Below are 21,452 nucleotides of genomic sequence, written 5' to 3' on the forward strand. Positions count from 1 at the left end.
TGAGCTCATAGCCCAAGAACAACACTGTGCAATGTGAGACTTTGCAAAGTTGAACTTGTAACCAAAGTCCGCAAAACAGCAGATTATGTGGTCAACGCGACACAGATACGTCCAAATTTCGTCATCAGTGAGATAAAGGTCAACCACATACGAACACGCATCTGGGTCGATGCCCTCTAAAGGAGAGATGGGCAGCAAATACTCCCGGACTATTCTTATAGCCCATTGGCAGTCTTGTAAATTGCCTCTGTTTGCCGCCACTGGTAAAACTGGTCCATTGGAAAATTAGACCAGATACGTTTTGGGCAAAAAAAACATTGGAAATGTCAAGTGTGGTCTTAAACCGTTTTCTCACAAGACTATCCACTAAAGCAGAGCCGTGTGTATTCTGTACTGCGCAGGTACGGCTATGCGAGTTTAAATGACGGTAATCCAATACCAAGCGGTATGAACCGTCAGGCTTGGTCACAGTAAAAAGTGGGTTATTCATCGGAGACACACAAGTTTCAATCACTCCTTGATATTCCAATTGTTCAAGGATTTCTGCCATGGAAGCCTTAGCTTCACGTCGCATGGGATATTGTGGTTGGGGCTGAGGCATTGACCGTAGGGGAATCTCGTGTCGGGGGGAGTATTTATCCCACCCACAATGAGTGCGGTACAAAGCTGGTGCTAGGGCCTTAGCCCACTCTTCTGCAAAATTCAGCGCATGCTCCTTAGACACTGTGTGCGCGAAACTAGGGAAGATTACCTCCTCCCCTCTCGGAGCTGCAATAACAAAAGGTGGGGGCCAGTCAGCCTCCGCTAACACAATGTCATACGTTGTAGTTAGATTTTCCCAAAATACCCCTTTTATGGTACGCTTTATGTCCCCTTCAATCAAAAGGACAATCTCATAAAGTCTGTCAGGGGTAGCTACTCTAGTGTCAGCTGTCTCAACAACAACATATCTGTCAGGCGCTGTCACCTTCAGTAGTGGACGCAGGGCTTCTCGCACTATGGTAATCTCCACTGCGCTGTCCAACAGTGTCAGCGCCCATGTCTGATTCCGAAGCTTCGTTCTCACTATCAGTGGCATATCTCGCTTTTAAAGCGGCGACTTTCTTTTTCTGAAACTGGGGTCTCTTCTGTTAAGAATCGTCCTGCGTGCCTTTGCCGCCTTTCAGTCGGGGCTGGTCGTGACTCTGCTGGTCACCCCGTCCTCTGCCGCCGCCCCCGCCACCGGATTGTGAAGCCGATGTTGTTGGGTAATAAATCCATTAAGTTGGGCAATAAATCCTCCACCCTCCGCAGAGCGACGCAAAGCAAATAAACCACAGCTGCCTCACAAAATACAGGAAATGTTCTTGCACCTTTGTCCTTTTATTGGCATGCCAAGGCAGAATGCAGACGCAGTGTCACGTCTTGCAACAAGCTTCTTCTGCCCCTCATAGATAGTCACAGGAGAATATATAGGGCAGAAAGTGCAGTCATCAGTAAACTCATAAGATGTGGCCAAGGCCAAATACGGTTGTACATATACAAATCGAAGGGTCATGCAGGCCCAGAACATAGAGCAATATAAGGGCTCAAGGGACCAGAAAGCAAGTTTAAGCCAACCTGCAAGATTCAGAGGCTTTCCACAGCTGTTAACCCATGACGTGTCAATGAGGGCACTGCAGGTCATGGGGTCAGGAGTTAATAGATTTCTAATGGGAGGGGTGTTCAGGAGCACGGAACAAGCAGCTTGGTCAGAGCGGTTAGCTGAGTAGGTCTGAGATAGTGTGGAGGAGAATATGGGATTGATTCACTTATTTGGCTGATGCAAACATATCGATATATATTTTTCCCCACAATATCCCTCCTTTTTGATAGCAATATCAAATACCATTGTAAGAAAAATTTGAATATATACATATGGTAGAAATATCGAAAAAGTACTTATCTTTGACTAGCATCACACAGTGTTTAAATAACATGCATATATTGGCGTAGTCCATCCGAGAGGTATTCATTTCTCAACACAGATAACATTATATACTAATACTCGATGCTTTTATATTATATCTCTATAGCCATTAATTGAAATGTTTCTTTGCGTGCTTACTCTACATCCTGCTGTATTTGGAGATATTTGTAGGCTAGCTCCTGCTCTGTAGGAGGTAGAATTTTAACTGCGGAAATTGAATGGATGCTTTTACTACACCATTGCTGTACCATGGAGCAGCAACACTGAAGACAACACAAAAATATCACTATTGTTAAAAAGATACCCAGTAGCGCTAAAAGTAAGTGATTTAACCAACCTGTTGGTAGCCATGACCATAGCCCGGACCAGTCATCAGAATCTGTAATTTTCCCTGCTCCACGGAATATTTGAACGGCATTCTTAATTTGTGCCACATCCCTTGCTATGTTATCCCTTGCTATGTTTCCACTTTTGTTTAAAAAATAACAGCAAGAGAAATTTAATAAAACGCACAGTCCTCCTTGTTGTAGTGCCAGGAGGTCAAGTGCAATTCGATGTTGAATAGTCATGGCAGCTACTGAGTTAATTTCCATCTGCAGCTGTTGAAGGGCATCTCTTGTTGCATTGAATGCTACAGCTAGCTCAGCAGACATATTAACTAGAGCCAATTCTAAATCATATACCCCATATCCAGGAATAAATATACGCATTAGTTCAAAGAATAGGCCCCATCTAGTTTCCAGAATAGGTGAATGTATATCTTTTTTATATCTATGAGCAAAACTCCCCAAATTTAGTGGCTCATGGGCTGCAATGTGTGGCACTACTGAAATGTTTGGTGTAAGATAAGAAATAGCACACATGCCTTCCCAGTGCCGGGGAAGCACCTTGTATGCTTTAGTGCCACAAAGAAAATACATTCCGCCCTGTAACTGTGTGTCTAATGTGTGATATTTACTGAGCAGAAGGCCTACCCCTTCAGGGAAAGTGTTTTGGAATTGATCACACCATTTGTAATCAATCCATGAAGAATTTATAAGTGTAACATTTGCCCATGGTGCCTTGTATGATCAGCGAGCTGACCATAAGGGGTATTCTAATATTTTAGAAATCACATTTGGTGCCCTAGCATGCTTATTCTTTTGCTCAATAAATGGATCATATAGAAGACCATCAGGTGTTATTAACAGTGTCTCTCCATCTACAGTGATGTTCCAGTAATGCAAAGCATAGTTTACTTGTTTTCCTCGTACCTTAGCTGTCCAGTTCCTACTTACTAACTGTCTGTCTTTTATGTTCCAATACCCTGTGATATTATCAAATTCTAATATGTTAGGACACTGGCTACTTTTTAAATGTCCTAAGTATCGCGAAGCTGGGTTATATCCTGAAACACGATGCTTTAAACATACAGGAAATGCTTTTTTCTTGTTTTCGTATTCTACTGTAGGAGACACTTGGTATTGGGCTTGAATATTTGGCAGTATGGTACACCGTGTGTACCATCCAATCCTTCCTTCTCCACAATCCCAGGTTACATTGCATATGAGGCATCCTATTCCTTGCGCATAGTTTTGTATAGGCACAGGTGTTTCATAAAGGCCAATAGGGTCGCTGGGTTGTCTGGATAACTCTCTACAAATCCAGCAATTTTGAAGACCTAAAGCCTGGGTAACTTTCTCATGTACTGCAATGAGGGGATGGTCAGCAGGTTGTTGCAGTACAGGTAGCACACACATAATTAAGGTACTCAAAATTATTGTTAGCATAACGCAATGCATTATCTGGACAGTGGTAAATGTCACTTTCAGAATTTAAAAATGTTGTTAGGCAGTGCCTTTCTGTCTCAGTTCCAGTGTACTTTCTGTACGTGTCAATAATGAAAGTTCTTGTGGTGTGCTGTCATCTGCTTCTCCTCCTGGTCCGTAGTCGTCTTGTTCAGGGGCGGTTTCCCGGACCTGCCCTGCGTGCTTCACTCAACAGCATCAGTTGGTGTCACTGTTCCTGGGACACTTGATGAAGGACCCTCAGCGTTGTTGTTAGGAAAGGTCTGGTCTGTCTCCCCCTTGTCCTGTGTTTCGCGCTGCTCCACTTGTGGCCGTTGCTCATCTGTTAAAGGTGACTCTGCCTCAGGCGTTGTTGGTGCAGCCCTGCATCGTGTTCCGTGCAGCCACTCGGGACGTCCCTCCACCGTTAGTATGTTCTGGTAACCAGGAGAACAACGTGGGGTCCAGTCCACCTAGAAGTAAGAGAATTTTTTTTATTTTTCTCACCATGACCATGTCGCCAGGTTTAAAAGGGTGTGTTTGTTCTAAGGAAGGATGGGTCAAAGCTTGCTTCACCTGGAGATGGTGATGCCTCAATACCACTGACAATTGTACAGCATAGTCAGAAATCTGCTCATCCGCACACAACAGTGCTACTTGGGATGCTGTGAGAGGCAACCTCAACCCCACCGACATAGGCCGGCCCATCAATACCTCATGTGGGGACAAGAGAGTTGTTCTAGATGGTGTTGCTCTTATGGCATGCAGCACTAAAGGCAGCGCCTCTGGCCATTTCAGGCCTGTTGCATCAGTTGTTTTGGCTAATTTATGTTTTATTGTGGAGTTCATCCTCTCCCCCTGGCCTGAACTTTGTGGGTGGTAAGGGGCATGCAGTTTCCACTCTATTCCCAAACAGTCACACATCTTTTCCACAATGGCAGCAACAAATTCACCCCCTATGTCACTGTTTATGCTCTGGGGGACCCCAAATCAGGGTATTATATCTTTCATCAAGCATCGCACAATAGTTACTGCATCATTCTTCCTAGTGGCAAATGCCTCCACCCATTTTGAAAACTAATCCACACATACCAGCAAATATTTGAATCCATTCACTGGGGGCATGTAGGTGAAGTCTATTTGAAGGTTGGGTAAGAGACCCTCTGGTACTGGCAAGTAATCATGGGTAGCGGGGGACCGACCTTTAGCATGTTGGGCACAGACAAGACATTGGGAGCAGAATTGTGCAGTGAAAGCTGTTATCCCTGGTGCAAACCATTCTTGTCTAATCAAAGCATTCATCCCTCCTTGAGCCATATGCGTGGGTCCATGGGCAAGCCATGTAAGGGGCAGGAACATACTGCATGGGGCCACAGGCCTCCCATCCTGGTGGACCCACAAACCCTCATCATTCGACTCACATCCAGCATCAATCCACGCTCTTTCTTCCTCTGGTGGTGCTGACCATTGCGCTTCTTTCACATCAGTTAGCAACAATTGTCTCTGAATCAGCTGTATTTTTGGAATACTTTTTTCCATTGAAGGCACCATCTGTACTGGCTGTACAATGCTCTCTTTTGCTGCTGTGTCAGCCATCGCGTTACCTCTGGCTATCTCAGTATTAGCTCCTGTATGTGCCTCACATTTTATTACTGCTATTCTGTTGGGCAGTAGTATTGCCTGTTGCAGATTCTTTACTAAGGGGCCATTTTGAATGGGGCGTCCTGCTGCTGTTTTGAAATCACGATACTGCCACAGCCGGCCAAAATCATGGACAACTCCAAAGGCAAAATGTGAATCCGTGTAAATATTAACATTTTTCCCCTCAGCTAGGATACAAGCTCTTGTTACAGCATACAGCTCGGCTTGCTGGGCAGATGTGCCAGGTGGGAGGGCTGCACTTTCAATTATGGTGTCTACTGTTGCTATAGCATACCCTGCTCTGTAATCAGTGTCTGTTAGTCCGCTGGAGGAACCGTGAGTGTACCACTCATAGTCAGTTTTTTCCAATGGTGTTTGCTGCAAGTCTGGTCTGGGTGTGGTGCATGTCTCTACACCTTCAACACAGTCATGGTCAGGGGTCTCATCTGAATCACCTAGTGGAGGTAATAATGTTGCCAAATTAACAGGTGGGCATCTTTTAATGGTGATATTGGTGTTAGACAACAGCGTGACCTCATAACCTGTTTGCCTGGCCGCCGAAAAATGTTGTGTTGCTGCAGATGATAACAACAACTGTACTGAATGTGGCACATAAACAATACAAGGGTAGTCCAACACAATGGGAGTCGTCCTCTTGACCATCACGGCTGCTGATGCCAATGCTCTCAAACAAGCTGGATGCCGAGTTACTGCTGCAGGCAAAGTCATGGAGTAGTATGCCACAGGTCTTTTTCCTGAGCCATGCTGCTGTGTCAGCACACCATTTGCAATGCCATTTTGCTCTGATACATAGAGATGGCCTCCCCTTCGGCTTTGGTTGTAGCCGAGAGGTACCGACGGAGAGAGCGGGGCCTCAATCTCCGAGCCGTCGCCGGGTGAGGTGAGGCTTGACTCCCACATATTGCTGGGACTAGTTCCTCTATCAAAAAATGATTCAAGAGGATACGGTAGGACGGTCCTAGTGACCACCCCATTTTGTTTGACAGTCCTTTACTTTTGGTTTGTCACATTCACTTTTTATAAATATCATTAGAGTGTACCTTTGCAGTAGCAACATCTCATATAAGTGGCCCTTAAGAATGCCGGTGTAGTTTCACTTGTTGGCAGAAACATGTTGGCCTATTTAACAACACAGCGAAGTAGACAGTGATTTTGTCACACTGTCCAACATCTCTTTTTAATCTGGCGTCCGGGTGAATATCAATAAAAAGGTTTTTCTTTTGCCTTGACCGTCATTTTAGCATCACTTATTCACTTCTTCTGTTTGCACTGCACTTTACAAGCACCGCCCAGTGGCAGGGACACTTCCACTGTATGAACCATAATTGTGTGTTGTCTAGCCAATTCATCTAGGCTTGGACGCACCAACCTGGTTCTAGACGTCCTACATGACGAGGCTCCGCCAACTGGGTGGGCTGATAGGATATCTAGAATACACTAAGTGTCTTGTGACCACCTTGGTCTGGTTCAGTGCAATCCAAAAAGTGTAGTTTCTTAATGAGGACCTTATAGACTCTGCAGTTTGGTTCACAGACCCTCCAACTCTTCTTGTTCTTTTCTAGTCTCATCTGAATCACCTAGTGGAGGTAATAATGTTGCCAAATTAACAGGTGGGCATCCTTTAATGGTGATATTGGTGTTAGACAACAGCGTGACCTCATAACCTGTTTGCCTGGCCGCCGAAAAATGTTGTATTGCTGCAGATGATAACAACAACTGTACTGAATGTGGCACGTAAACAATACAAGGGTAGTCCAACACAATGGGAGCCGTCCTCTTGACCATCACGGCTGCTGATGCCAATGCTCTCAAACAAGCTGGATGCCGAGTTACTGCTGCAGGCAAAGTCATGGAGTAGTATGCCACAGGTCTTTTTCCTGAGCCATGCTGCTGTGTCAGCACACCATTTGCAATGCCATTTTGCTCTGATACATAGAGATGGAAGGGCAGTTTGTAACCAGGCAGCTCCAGGGCTGGCGCAGTACACAAAGTCTCTTTCAGTTTCTTAAAACAGTCTGCAAGTTCATTAGTCCATACAATGTTGTTGGGAGCATCTTGTAGTGTCCATTGTCGCAGGATGACATCATAGGATCTGTACTCAGGGATCCACTGGCGGCAGTAGTTCATCATCCCCAGGAATGACAGCATTCCTTTTTTGGTGGACGGAGGCTGCATGCCCTGAATCATTTTTATCCTGTCACGTGATATGCGGCGTGTTCCTTTGGATACCACATAACCCAGGTAAGTCACCTCTTTTTGGCAGCACTGGAATTTTGACAATGAAACTTTGTGTCCTCTCTCCTGGAGGTGATTCAGCAGCGCTACAGTGTCTTTTTCACAGGCTTCAAGGGATGGAGATGCCACAAGTAGATCATCAGCGTACTGAAAGATGATGCTACCTCCTTCCAGATGTAGGCTATCCAGGTCTCTGTTTACTGCCTGCGCATAGACCGTGGGACTCTCAGCATAGCCTTGTGCCAGTCTTCTGAAAGTATATTGGGTATCTTTCACTGTGAAAGCAAAAAGGTACTTGCTCTCTGGATGGACTCTAATACTGAAAAATGCAGAGGAGAGATCAATGACTGAAAAGTACTCTGCCTCTACAGGTATAGAAGATAATATAGTATTGGTGTCAGGCACAACAGGTGCTAAGGGAACCACAATGTTGTTTATCTGTCGTAAGTCCTGTATGAACCTACACTGCCCAGTACTGCCCTTGGGTAATGGAATGATAGGACTATTACAGGGGCTGGATGTCTTTTTAATGATACCTTGCTGAAAGAGAGATTCAATCACAGGTTTTATTCCCTCCTCAGCCTGAGGTGACAGCCTGTACTGACGGACATAAGGTAATTCAGCATTCTCTTTAAGTGTCACTTTATGGGGAGGGCATGTTTTCAATATTCCTGACTCATTTTTGTGTTTTGCCCAGACCTCTGAGCTCACTTGCTGTAGGATTTTGTTTTTAGTCAGCTGTAAAGCCATATTCTCTTCAAGTTTGTCAAAAACCGCAGTCCTGTCCTTTCTGTTCAACACAACGTCCAACACCACCCTTCTCCATCTCCTAACACAGACACCATTCCTAATGGAAATGTAAAATCCTTTGTTCTAGGTAAGTCCTGAAGGCGTTTGACCATGGGGCCCAAATCCTTAGGGTAGTAACCTGGTGCTACAGCTATGGATACATGTGGTTCAGAATCTGGCACTTGAAATAATCTCATTTCCTGTAGTCCTAGTTCAATGCTCACTGCACACCCTTCTTTTCCTACATATAATGTGTGCTCAAGCAACTCCATGGTCCAGTGCAAATGTTTATCTGCCCTGTAGGCGTACCATTCAGGCACTGCTCCTGTGAAAAATGCTGCAGTACAGTGCATGGGCTCAGGTACTAATGTCAACTGCACTAAATGAGTGACCAATTCACTCTCAATGTCAGGGCTGTATTTAAACAGTCCTCGAAACATGTTTTCATAAAAATCTCCATGTAATGGAGTCCATTGGTAACGTGTTGGAGAGAGAGAGAAGACAGGGGGTGCACATAACACAGAATCCTCACTTAATTTGCAAGCAGTGAGTGCTCTATTAGCCAATTCTAACCTGTCCTCAGGTACTTGTAAGTAAATCCCATTTTCTGAAAAAAATAATGTTGCATGCAATTTACAGAGGAGATCTCTCCCCAGCAAATTGATGGGTGCATCTGGTGACAGCAGAAACTGATGGCTCATTGTGAAGTCAGCAACAGAAACTTGTAGGGGTTCTGACAATTCTTCATGCATCATCATTCCATTTACTGCTATAGTAGAGACTGTTTCACCACTACCAGGACCCAACTTGTTTCTTACTGTGGATAGGGTTGCACCACTGCCTATGAGGAAATCGATCTCTTTATCTCCTACCTTAATTTGAAACATGGGATTCTCATGGACCAATCAGGGTGGCGTAGTTTACAACTGTGGGCCACAGAAGCTAGCAATCCATTCATAAGGGTTTGCGTAGCCAATACCTTATAGGCCTCTGTGGTGAATGGTACCCCTGCACTGTTATCCCATGCTTCATTGTACCTTAAGATGTAATCAGCCACGGACTCACCTGGCTTCTGCAACGTGGCAGTGACTTGAGAAATATCACCATGTTTAACTGCTAGGCCATTAGTTGTGTCCCTGATAGACTCTAACCAATGAATCAATCTATTTTCTGTGACATCCATATTATTAATCAGTATGGTCCAATCCTTTTCCTGTGGAATTTGGAATGCACTTTTTACTAAAGACCATCTGCTTCCATATCCTATTTTTAATAGCATTTCTACATCTCGAGGGAGGGGGGTATAGGCAATACATATTTTATGAAGCCACTCATAATATTTTAAATTGGCAGTCAGTGGGTCAGGCGCGTCCTTAGTCATTTGGGTTGCCTCCAAGGGGGTCCATGGTTTTAGCATGGCTGTCCCCCCTAACACTATTTTTGGTACAGTTAGTTTAGTGTTCAATAGTATGTCATCAGTATATGAGTTCTCACCCTTTCCCTTTAGGGTCCGTGTTTGTGACCGTATATGTATCAGTCGTTCCCTTCTCTCTAGCTTATCCTGTAGTTTATTAATGGAGCGTTGTATTTCCTCCCTATCAGTGTTTACTTCTTCTTGGAACTCATCTGCCTCTTTTCTCTCTTTTGCACTCAGCCCTAAATCTTCACTCAGACCAAAAGTGGAAGGTTGGGCTGGGGTTTCAAAAGCATGTAGCATGTCCCCTCCTAAGGATAAGTGCCCAGTCAAGACTGGTGTTCTAAAACTGCCCTCTCTGGGGTTAGTTGGTATGTCAGGTACCCTAGTTAAATCACTTTCCAGGGATATGTGGAAATAAGGTACACGTGCTAAGCTTGGTTGTGAAGCCAGTGCTTGCTCAGGTGTGTTATGTCTTTCACACTGTTTGAAGGGGCCTGAAAGTGATGGGTAAATTGAAGTTGCTGGAAGAGGGGATGAGAATTGAGGTGCAGGAGAAACAGGCCCTGCAGACTGGATGTTTTGTCCCAATGTTTGGAGGCTGTTCTCATTGCTTGCTCTATGAGAGACCCAGGAATTAAATTCACTAGTTGCATTTACTCTCTGTCTTTTCCTTTCTTCCTCAGTAACCAACAAAATCTCCTCCTCAGTCAATGCGCTACTAGTTATTTGCTCATTGTCTGTTCCTTCCCCCAGTTTGACAAAAAGGCCTTGAGGCTTGAAGGCAATAAACAGTTTTTTCAACGTATTTATATCAATATTTACTTGGCGGTGCGTCCAAATACATAGCAGAGCAGCAGCCTGTCTAGAAGTAGTGGCATTTGGTATTTCTTTAACCCGGTCTGCTTCAATTGTTGAAAACCCACACTTTTGCCATAGTGACAATAAATGCTGTTCTGTTTGCACATAGTTACTTAATTCCAATAAACACTGGCTATAAGATGCGGGCCAATCTTTTGCTAATTCTAGCTCTTTTTTAGTAGGCTTTTTGCACTCACTATTCACCATTGCTATTGCAGAACAGTCTTTATATTCAGTGGAGGCATTCCCCTGGCCTTTCTTTTTTGAAAGGAGAGCTTTATTTTTTGCAATTGAAAGCCACTGCTGTAAGCAATCTTTTACATAATGTGAATCCCATGATGGGTCACCCTTTAAGTGTATACTTTCTGTCAAGCGTTCAATATCATCTATCTCAAGAGAACCAAATCTAGGCCACAGCCCTTCATTCCCTTTCCACGTCCATACTAGCGCGCAAAAAGGAGTTACATATTCTAAACAATTTGTATCTTTCACAACCTGAGCTGCAGGGACATCTGCTGGTAATTTAAAATCCTTCTCTAATGACACTTGTTTAAACAATTTCTTTGTCTTTTTCACCATGCGAGGCCTTACCACCTCCATAGTTCCTTTAGAATTACCAGAACCCATTGTGCCCTTCACTCACATTTTTTAAACCCTGAAAGATAAACAAATTTGTCTCCTGGAAGTAAAAATTTGGTAAGATTTGGATAGAGAGACTTGAGAGAAAAAATATACAGTTGTGGAACACTCAGACACCACATAAAACAAGTTGACTTCTCTGATGCAATTTGTTATGATATCACTCAAAGAAGCATTTCAAATAAACATAGCAGGACAATACTTTTTTAAAGACTCTAAACATAATTAAATACAGTCATTGATCAATGACAGGATAGTGCAAAATTGAAAAACATTTCCTTGTGTCCTGCAGCCAGCCAATGGTCACCGCTTCCCTCGCTACACTCCGGGAGGGTTGTTTTTATCTCTTCATCCCTCTACTCTTGGGTCATAAATTATTGTCGTGTCTAGGCTCTCCTGTCACGTATGGGGACCCGTAGACCCCTGTCGCATATCAACTCCAAGGTGTTGATACAGAGAAATACTTCAATGATGATAAAAATTGATGGAAAAGAATTCAATTGATGATGAAAAAATGAAAAAAAATGATGAACAAAAAAAATCAATCAATGTTTCTCTACGTCCCCTAGTTAGATTAGATGCCAGTTACTACCTCCTCTCTTTTTCTAAAAAAAATACTATGTTCTAACTGAGCATTTGAGACACTGAAAGGTCACGCCAGCAAGTTATTTTAGCTTGACGACATTACAGTCCTTCAATGCCTTCACTTCTGACGCCACTTCCAGTTGGGTAATAATTCCATTAGGTTGGGCAATAAATCCTCCAACCCTCCGCAGAGCGACGCAAAGCAAATAAACCACAGCTGCCTCCCAAAAACCAAGGAAATGTTCTTGCACCTTTGTCCGTTTATTGGCATGCCAAGGCAGAATGCAGACGCAGTGTCACGTCTTGCAACAAGCTTCTTCTGCCCCTCATAGATAGTCACAGGAGAATATATAGGGCAGAAAGTGCAGTCATCAGTAAACTCATAAGATGTGGCCAAGGCCAAATACGGTTGTACATATACAAATCGAAGGGTCATGCAGGCCCAGAACATAGAGCAATATAAGGGCACAAGGGACCAGAAAGCAAGTTTAAGCCAACCTGCAAGATTCAGAGGCTTTCCACAGCTGTTAACCCATGATGTGTCAATGAGGGCATTGCAGGTCATGGGGTCAGGAGTTAATAGATTTCTAATGGGAGGGGTGTTCAGGAGCACGGAACAAGCAGCTTGGTCAGAGAGGTTAGCTGAGTAGGTCTGAGATAGTGTGGAGGAGAATATGGGATTTATTCACTTATTTGGCTGATGCAAACATATCGATATATATTTTTCCCCACAGATGTGTCCTGTAAAGAACGAGGAGAACGTTGATCAGGAACCTGAAATCGATCAGGTGACTTAATAGTAGTGCGGTCGCGCAAATTTTTAAGTGCGTTCAGTAGACGCAGGTGCTGGTGATGCGGGACGCGACTCCTGATTCTGTTGCCGTTCACCCCCCTTTTTCTTGTTCTTACCCCAATTTTGCTTTTGAGATTTGGGCTGGGTGTCTTTTTCTGACGCCTGACCCTGGATTTGTTTCTTTTCCTTTACAGAAAAGGGCTTGACACCTAAACTATTATGGCCAATGGTCTTATAAGCTGCCGTAATAATTCTCAGTAACTGGCGGGGATTTGTCGGCATCGGGGACTTCACGCAAAGCATTAGACACCTGGAATCTCACCGCATCTCCCTTCACATTAGAAAGGACCAGATCGGAAACTATGTCAAAAGAGCCAACAAGTCTCATCCCCAATTTTACCGCTGACTCAGGTCCGTGCTCATCCTGAACACGCTTAATGACCGAGGGAAGGACAGCCATTGGCGGTGTGCTGAAGCACCTCATGTACACTGCCGCAAAAATCCGACCCCATGACTCACAGTCAGGGGCCTCGGGTACCAAGTCCTTGGGTAAACTAATTGTAAGAATTGTGTGCGTTTTAACAGGACTCAAATTAGGAAATACTGCCTCCAGTTGGTCAAATTTCTCGGCAAGCCAGAAAGACATATCATCCTTATCTTGGGGATGCTTGCCCATGACTGCATTAACCATCCCCGGACTAAGCTTCATATCGCTTGGTCCGACTGGAAGCGCCGCACAACTAGGGGCCCAGCCCTGGAAATTGCGGGTAATATATTGAACTAGGGCCCTGATAACCCCGATTGCAGAGGTATACAGGAGCCTCAAGTCGCCAGTGGGAATGTTCCCTGCATGAGGATGAGGGGTAAATCCAGCCAACACAGGCCAAGAAGCGCCTGGGATGGACAAAGGACCTATTCTAGTTGCCGGTAAGCTATGGGGAAGGGCGCCATTAAACCAAACTCGATGCTGCCAAGCAGTAATCGATGCGACTATGTTGCGGTATGTCAACGTTTGCCATTGCGACACAGAAAGAAAGAGTACAATGCAAAACAATGTAGCACAACTGGGTAGTAATTAAAAAAGAAACCGTTTTGAAAGATTCAAGCTTGAAAAGACCTATGTAACTATAGGTAGGTTTATCCATCACCACTGTTAACCGGAAACAATAGCGAGGGGGTTATGGTCTTGGACTAATACAAGCACTACTCAAGCACCTTGTAAATACGACCAACCACGTTGGGCGCCATGTTGCAGGGATTCTGCTCCTACACAGAACTCTGCACAGAGACTAGGGACCTCAGTGAATTAGGGTGTACCAAATCTCACCTTAGTACCCAGATCCCCTACCAGACTAGCATCAGTGACTCATTGGCTCTTCGTCCTATAGCAAAAACACCAATGATTAGTCAACCCAGAACATGCGACTTAGGATACCTCAGGGGTTGCAGAAAACAAGAGCACCTTTTCGTTACACTCTCATACCAGTCCAATACAAGGAGTAAATCTTACACGCGCATGTTTGAAATGTTTATTTCTAACACTGTGATCTCAAGCGCAGCATCTTAGCTAATACAAGCAAATATATTATTAGAAACAATATTGTCAGCGTAGATACTATTCCATAAAATAAAAAGGCAGAAAGCATGTTAAAATGCTAAATGAAAACATGTTTTACATATACCTAGATTTCACCCTCCCTTGCTAGTAAGTTAGTTTATAACTACAGAAGGTCTCATGGGATTACATGGGCGGGCCCATACCTCTGGTATTAGCAGTAGTGGATCACATCGAGTTCTGCACAAGCGCTCAGCATGCAAATGTTCTCCAAGTGTGTCTTATCATGCCTGAATAGTGCATTATTAAACACCCCAGTATCAGTGGTGGCCACAGCTGCATGTGTGTTATGTCTAGAACGTGCACTGATCATTCCGAACAACAGACACAGTGTCCGAGATAACCTTGACTATCGCGGCACTCACTGTGCTGACTAAACTCATGAAACAGTGTAAATGTGTAGAAAACAAGGTATTCTCATGTGAAGTAAAATACTTAGCTTTCTCTAAACAATAGTCCCAGTGTGTGCCATGTGCAAAGCAGGGCAGGAAAGTAAAAATGGCGTTTAACACCTTCCATGCTCTTGACGAGCTGAGCTCGTCTTGAGGCACGGTGCTCCAGGGCTCATGTCGAGCTCAGCTCGTCATGAGTCGCGGAACACTCACACTCGGGGATAATTCCCTTGCTGTGCTGAGCATTCCACAGGAACGGGAGCAGCTGTGACAAACTCCGCTCGTCATGAGCACCGGAGCACCGTGCCTCATGACGAGCTGAGCTCGTCATGAGCATGGGGGCGCTGTGCGCGCCCTCATGCCCCCCAGCACATCGGGGAATTACCCCCTGCATCGAAGGGGTTAAACCGCTAATAAGCTTATGTTAACTTAACACTGTGTGAATACAAAGCTCAGCTCCACTACAAAAGATGGAACGACTGGTTTGTGTGACCATGTTTTGTCCACACACCAATTTTCTTTAAATGGTGATCAAGCAGAATTGCCATCAGGTTTAAAATCTAGACAGATCATTCACAAGGCCACTTTTTGCCGTGAAGAAAGAAAGCAGGATTGGCGATCAGGTAATCCGAGCAGCATTACCAAATAGTTCATTAAGAACACAATTAGAGAACAACTATGTCTCCCACCCATTGTTGGTCACCACAAATGCGGTACATGTATATGTTGTCAACAAACAATGGAAGGATACTTATTCACATTTAACAATAACAAATGGAAACAAGACTCATTTTCCAACTTTAAAATAAAAAACTTTGTATATGGCACATTGTGCTCATGCCCTAAACTATATATCGGCAAGACAAACCAGGATGTAAGACGGTGAACAATACAACAGAAATCAAGGATTTGCAAGAACATTGTCACAGCTCCACTGGTAACGCACTGAATGAACAACAACCACACGGAAAATGACTTAAAGACTGTGCTATCTAAAGTTGAGACGGATCCTCGTGGTGGAGACATGGACAGGAAACTGATGCAAAGAGAGGCAATGCTTATTGTTAAATTCAATACAGTGGTTGATGGGTTAAATTATTTATCTGAACTCCACAACCTGTAGCCTACAGCCCTTCTTGTCACCAAAACATATTCTTGTTTCACTCAGTATGCAAGATCTGATCATCTCCACTATCCTGAGTGGACACAGCGAACTGAGAGAGCACATTTCTAACATGGTCTCTAGTACAAAATAGAGGCAAATTAGACTATTCACTGAAAAAGACAACAAAAAGGACTGACTTTCAACACCCCCAGGGGGCTCATCAAATAAAAATAGATCGTCATGAACAGAGACTCCGATAGGGATGCAAATTAGACACCTCTTTATTCATTCTCGCCACACATGAGCTGATCATTACATGATGCCGGGATAAATCATTGGAATCTTTAGTGCCCATCCAACCGCTCACGAGTAATGACAAGACATTAGGGGTGGGCGGAATTTGGATAGTCGCGAGACGCAAAGCTACGTGAAACGGTAAAAAAATCTCCACGAGCGCGCAAAAGTTCGGCAAACACGCAGAATTGCTTGCTCTGTCCATTCGCGGTGCGTTTTTCCAGTTCGCAAATGCTGTTTGCGTGCTCAGGGGGAAATATCTTGTGAACACGCATTTTGAAAGCGTGAACAAGCAAAAAATTCCCCGGAATCTTTGGCAATTCCGCTTTTTCTGCAGAACGCGAAATTTACCAAATTCCGCAAATTCCGCGAGTGGAATGGAATTTACTGACGAGGCCTACAAGACATGCAATGGGTTTTTATCACCCCCAGTGGCCCCATCAAAATGATAGGGGCCGATTTACAGAACTAACTTAAGACAAAATCCTAAACTCATTACTTTTGGTATTCACAGAAGGCATTTAGTAGCAGTAAAGTTAGGATTTTGTCTTAAATTTGACTTAAGACAAACTTAAGACAGATTTAAGAAAAAATCCTAACTTAAGTCGTTTTAAGTCTGAAGTCAAATTTAAGACAAAATCCTAACTTTACTACTACTAAATGTCTTCTGTGAATACCAAAAGTAGTAAGTCTAGGATTTTGTCTTAAGTTAGTTCTGTGAATTGGGCCCATAGTTCGTCACAAACAGACATTCACAACATACAACCAACATCATTGATGAACTAAACACATTTTTAATAATTCATGCCATACTTGAGTTGAGCATTACATCAGAATCAGAGCTGAAAACACTCCGGAATCCAAATGATTGTCCAGATAATCAAATATATAGCCCATGTATTTTTTTTCGAGCTGAAACAAATTGTTTTCCTGAAACATCGACAACAGCACTCTAAAATTGACATGCATCAGCACGAACAGATTCACTGACAAAAACCTTGAACGTCTGTTTCATGAGGCCTTTAACCCCTCCCATGCTCATGACGAGCTGAGCTCGGCGCTCCGGTGCTCATGACGAGCTCGTCATGGCCCGTGAAACGCTCAGGTGCGGGGAGAATTCCCCTCCTGTGCTGAACGTTCCACTGGAGCCAATGCACCTGTGACGAGCTCAGCTCGTCATGAGCACAGGAGCGCCGTGCCTCATGACGAGCTAAGCTCGTCATGAGCATGCGGGCACTGTGCGCGCCCCCCTCACTCCCCAGCACATCAGGTGAATATTACCCGCAGCGCAGGGGTTAATGTATCCAATTTCCCATGTTTCAGGGATTGCTTGATACTGACAAGTTTGCGCTCTCCCATCGGCAAAAATGTTCTAAAAAGAAGGCTCTTTCAACACACTCCTCCACAGGTGTAAGCAATACAAACAAGCATTTGCAATGCAAATTGGTCTCTCATTTGTGAGTTTGAGCTATTGGGGGTTGTAAATGACAATGGGGCAGATTTACAAGCCCCTTTCGACATGTTTATGCCGCAGGGGCGTCACTTTTGTGACGCAGCAGTGACGTAAACCATGTACCATGTTGCGCCTTATTTACAACGTGACCAATCTAGGGAGATGCGTCTCGTTGTAAAGTCCTGCACCACATGACACCAGCGTCAGGTTTCATGTGGGCATTCCGGCGCAGGGTGGGTGTTCCGGCGCCGGAACACCACGTAGAAGTGACGCAGTGAAATCTACAAGATTTCACGGAGTCGCTTTTATGGCCATGTTGCGTCAAAACAATGCGCCTGCTTGAAGCAGACGTAAGGAGTGACGCAGCATGTTGGAAATCGGCAGGGTTGGAACAGTGCTGGTGTTGTGTCTCGCCCACTGTGCCAACCTTACGCCGGCAGATGCGGCACGCATCTGTTTATCCTTGTGCCATGACGCTCCGCATTGTAAATGCGGCGCATCTGTGGTGGCGCAATGGTAAACTTGTGTAACGCATCTTTCCTGGGGCATCCATGCTGGTTTGAACGTAAATCTGCCCCAATGTCTTTTACCCATGTGTTTTGGTTTGTAGTGGGAGGAAACAAAACAAGCCGTACAGAATAAGCTCTGTACATTGGTCAAATCTAAGTAGAACGGGCAGAGTACACCCAGGGCAGGCAAGCTGAAGATGAAACTGTGCATATGATGTGGAGCATAAGGCAGGCTGACCTAAGCAGTATTGAGCAAGCCAGAAGCGGTCAATATATCGAATTCATAAATACACCAATGGGCACTGTGTTCAGCAGGTGAAGCAGCTGGCGATGGGTAGGGAGCATATGGATAAGACCACGGAGTGCAGGGTACACACGAATCAGGAAACCTGGGAAGTGAGTGTATGGATTTGAACATCTGAACAGGGCAGTGTCTACAAATAAGTTAGACTAAGAACGGAAATGGCTGCACTGGTCTTGCTTCAGTGGTCACTATGCCTAGCATTTTGTTAGGAAGAAAAAACACAAAAAGCCCCTAAAGGGTCTCTAAAGGGTTGTTTAGATATAGTCATTGTAAGAACCGGGACCACCAGATCTCCGGGGGGTAGTGTGGCTCGAGCAGGAAGGCAGCCAGGAGCTTACGTGTAAAGCAGCTACTTAACACACTCATCCACTGAGACACGGAGTGGGCACGATAATGGAGACCACACCAGTAGTAGTGTTTGAAAATCAAGATCTTTTATGTAGGCTTTAGATCAGAGCAAATAATGCATTAGCAACTCCAGTACCTGGTCGATCCCCCAGCAGTCTCTGGTCAAAGGAAAGTAGTCTTCTTGGCGCTTGGATGGTTCTGCGCCCTTAGGTGTTGGTTTCTTGAAGAGGGGGGGGTTGAGTTGAAGGCTGACTGAGTTTTCCTCAGTCACTGTAGATGGACCCTGGGGTTCCCTACCGCTGGGCCAGATCAGGGGGCTAGTCTAGGACACCTCACTCAGCTTAAGAGGCAGCACCTAAATCCTGTCATTCCCAGTAGCATAGGTTCCTCACTAGGCCCTCCCGCCTTAAACTCCTGCGTGGGTTCCCCAGGTCAGTGATGCCCCAACTGACCAGAAAAAGTTCCCTCCCTTACTTATATATGCCCAGGTCAGGTGACCACTTTCTAAGGCGGCAGAAATAGGCTCCGCCTTTCCTCTGGAAGGTTCCGGGAGCTTCCCCACTCTACCTTGGGACAGGGGATGGGTGGCTGGCATTGCAACATTGTAAGGGGATCCAGCCTGCTCCTGGCAGCTAGGGTGCTACACTAAAAGACCAAGCTGCAGTAGCAGGGGCCAGTGGCAGCCATGTTTGAAGTATAGAGCACCTGCACCCTAACACAGTTTAGCCATGATAAGGTGCCCGAAGACCTAAGGGCCAGCAAAAAGAAGTTGGGAAAAATGAGGCAAGGGCCAAAAAACACAGGGAAAGAGCACCCTAGGGCTGACTGGTCTTACAGTCATGAACACACAGGAGTGTGTCTGATTAAGTTACACACAATGCTATAAATTACACTCTCCAGAGGCAGAGATGACGGTTGTCAATCACAAGGACTTCGCACAATGCTACTGCCGACACAGAGGCTTGCTCACCTAAGGTACTCGCACGACATTACTGTGCACAGGGGCGGCCTTAGGCATGTGCAAGCTGTGCACCTGCACCGGGACGCCAAACCCCAGGGGCCGCCACGCCAATATATATCCTTAATATAATAATCCTCTGAGGATGGATACATATTTGCGTTGTGGCCCCTGGCAGGAATTTGGCGGCCTTCGGCTCTGTTCTACTTCCAAACACCCTGACCCCCCCCTCACCTCTTCGGGGCCCCGCCTGGACCCCCTCTTCCGGGGCCCCCTACCTGCGCTCCCTGCCCAGGGCCGCCATGAGCCTAGAGCCGCCCCTGATGTGCATTTATCAGCGATGCAGATAAGTCCACCTCAGCGCCAGGTGCATTTATATAGGCGATCGCTAGCCTAAAACACCGGGCATGAATAGGGAACCCGCAGGGTGCAATGTATGGCCCCGCATTGCTCAAGAAGCAGTGCGTTGATAAAGCACGGCTGGCAGCAGGGCCTGCAGCTTCTTCCAGGGAAGAAGGATCCCTTTTAAGAAGAGAACCGCTGCTTCTTATAGCATGATGCAGAATTGGATTCTACCATTACCCATGTTGGAGGGAGAGGGGAGTATTAGTGGGAGAGAGGGGTGCTGGAGGGAGAGAAGAGTGTTAGAGGGAGACAGGGGTGCTGGAGTGAGGGAAGAGTGCTGGAGGGAGAGGAGAGTGCTGGAGGGAGAGGAGAGTGTTGGAGGGAGAGAAGAGTGCTGGAGGGAGAGAAGAGTGTAAGAGGGAGACAGGGGTGCTGGAGGGGGAGAAGAGAGCTGGAGGGAGAGAAGAGAGCTGGAGGGAGAGAAGATTGCTGGAGGGAGAGGAGAGTGTTAGAGGGATAGAGGGGTGCTGGAGGGAGAGAAGAGTGCTTGAGGGAGAGAAGAGTGCAGGATGGAGAGGAGAGTGCTGAAGGGAGAGAAGAGTGTTAGAGAGAGAGAGGGGTGCTGGAGGGAGAGAAGAGTGCTGGAGGGAGAGGAGAATGCTGGAGTAAGAGGAGAGTGTTGGGGGGAGAGAAGAGTGCTGGAGGGAGAGAAGAGTGTTAGAGGGAGAGAAGAGAGCTGGAGGGAGAGAAGATTGCTGGAGGGAGAGGAGAGTGTTAGAGGGAGAGAGGGATGCTGGAGGGAGAGAAGAGTGCTTGAGGGAGAGAAGAGTGCAGGATGGAGAGGAGAGTGCTGAAGGGAGAGAAGAGTGTTAGAGAGAGAGAGGGGTGCTGGAGGGAGAGAAGAGTGTTAGAGAGAGAGAGGGGTGCTGGAGGGACAGAAGAGTGCTGGAGGGAGAGAAGAGTGTTAGAGAGAGAGAGGGGTGCTGGAGGGAGAGAAGAGTGCTGGAGGGAGAGGAGAATGCTGGAGTAAGAGGAGAGTGTTGGAGGGAGAGAAGAGTGTTAGAGGGAGACAGGGGTGCTGGAGGGGGAGAAGAGAGCTGGAGGGAGAGAAGAGAGCTGGAGGGAGAGAAGAGAGCTGGAGGGAGAGAAGATTGCTGGAGGGAGAGGAGAGTGTTAGAGGGAGAGAGGGGTGCTGGAGGGAGAGAAGAGTGCTTGAGGGAGAGAAGAGTGCAGGATGGAGAGGAGAGTGCTGAAGGGAGAGAAGAGTGTTAGAGAGAGAGAGGGGTGCTGGAGGGAGAGAAGAGTGCTGGAGGGAGAGGAGAATGCTGGAGTGAGAGAAGAGTGCTGGAGGGAGAGAAGAGTGTTAGAGGGAGACAGGGGTGCTGGAGGGGGAGAAGAGTGTTAGAGGGAGAGGAGAATGCTGGAGTGAGAGAACAG

This window comes from Lissotriton vulgaris, chromosome 6 (genome assembly GCF_964263255.1).
Source record: "Lissotriton vulgaris chromosome 6, aLisVul1.2, whole genome shotgun sequence".
Lineage (NCBI taxonomy): Eukaryota > Metazoa > Chordata > Amphibia > Caudata > Salamandridae > Lissotriton > Lissotriton vulgaris.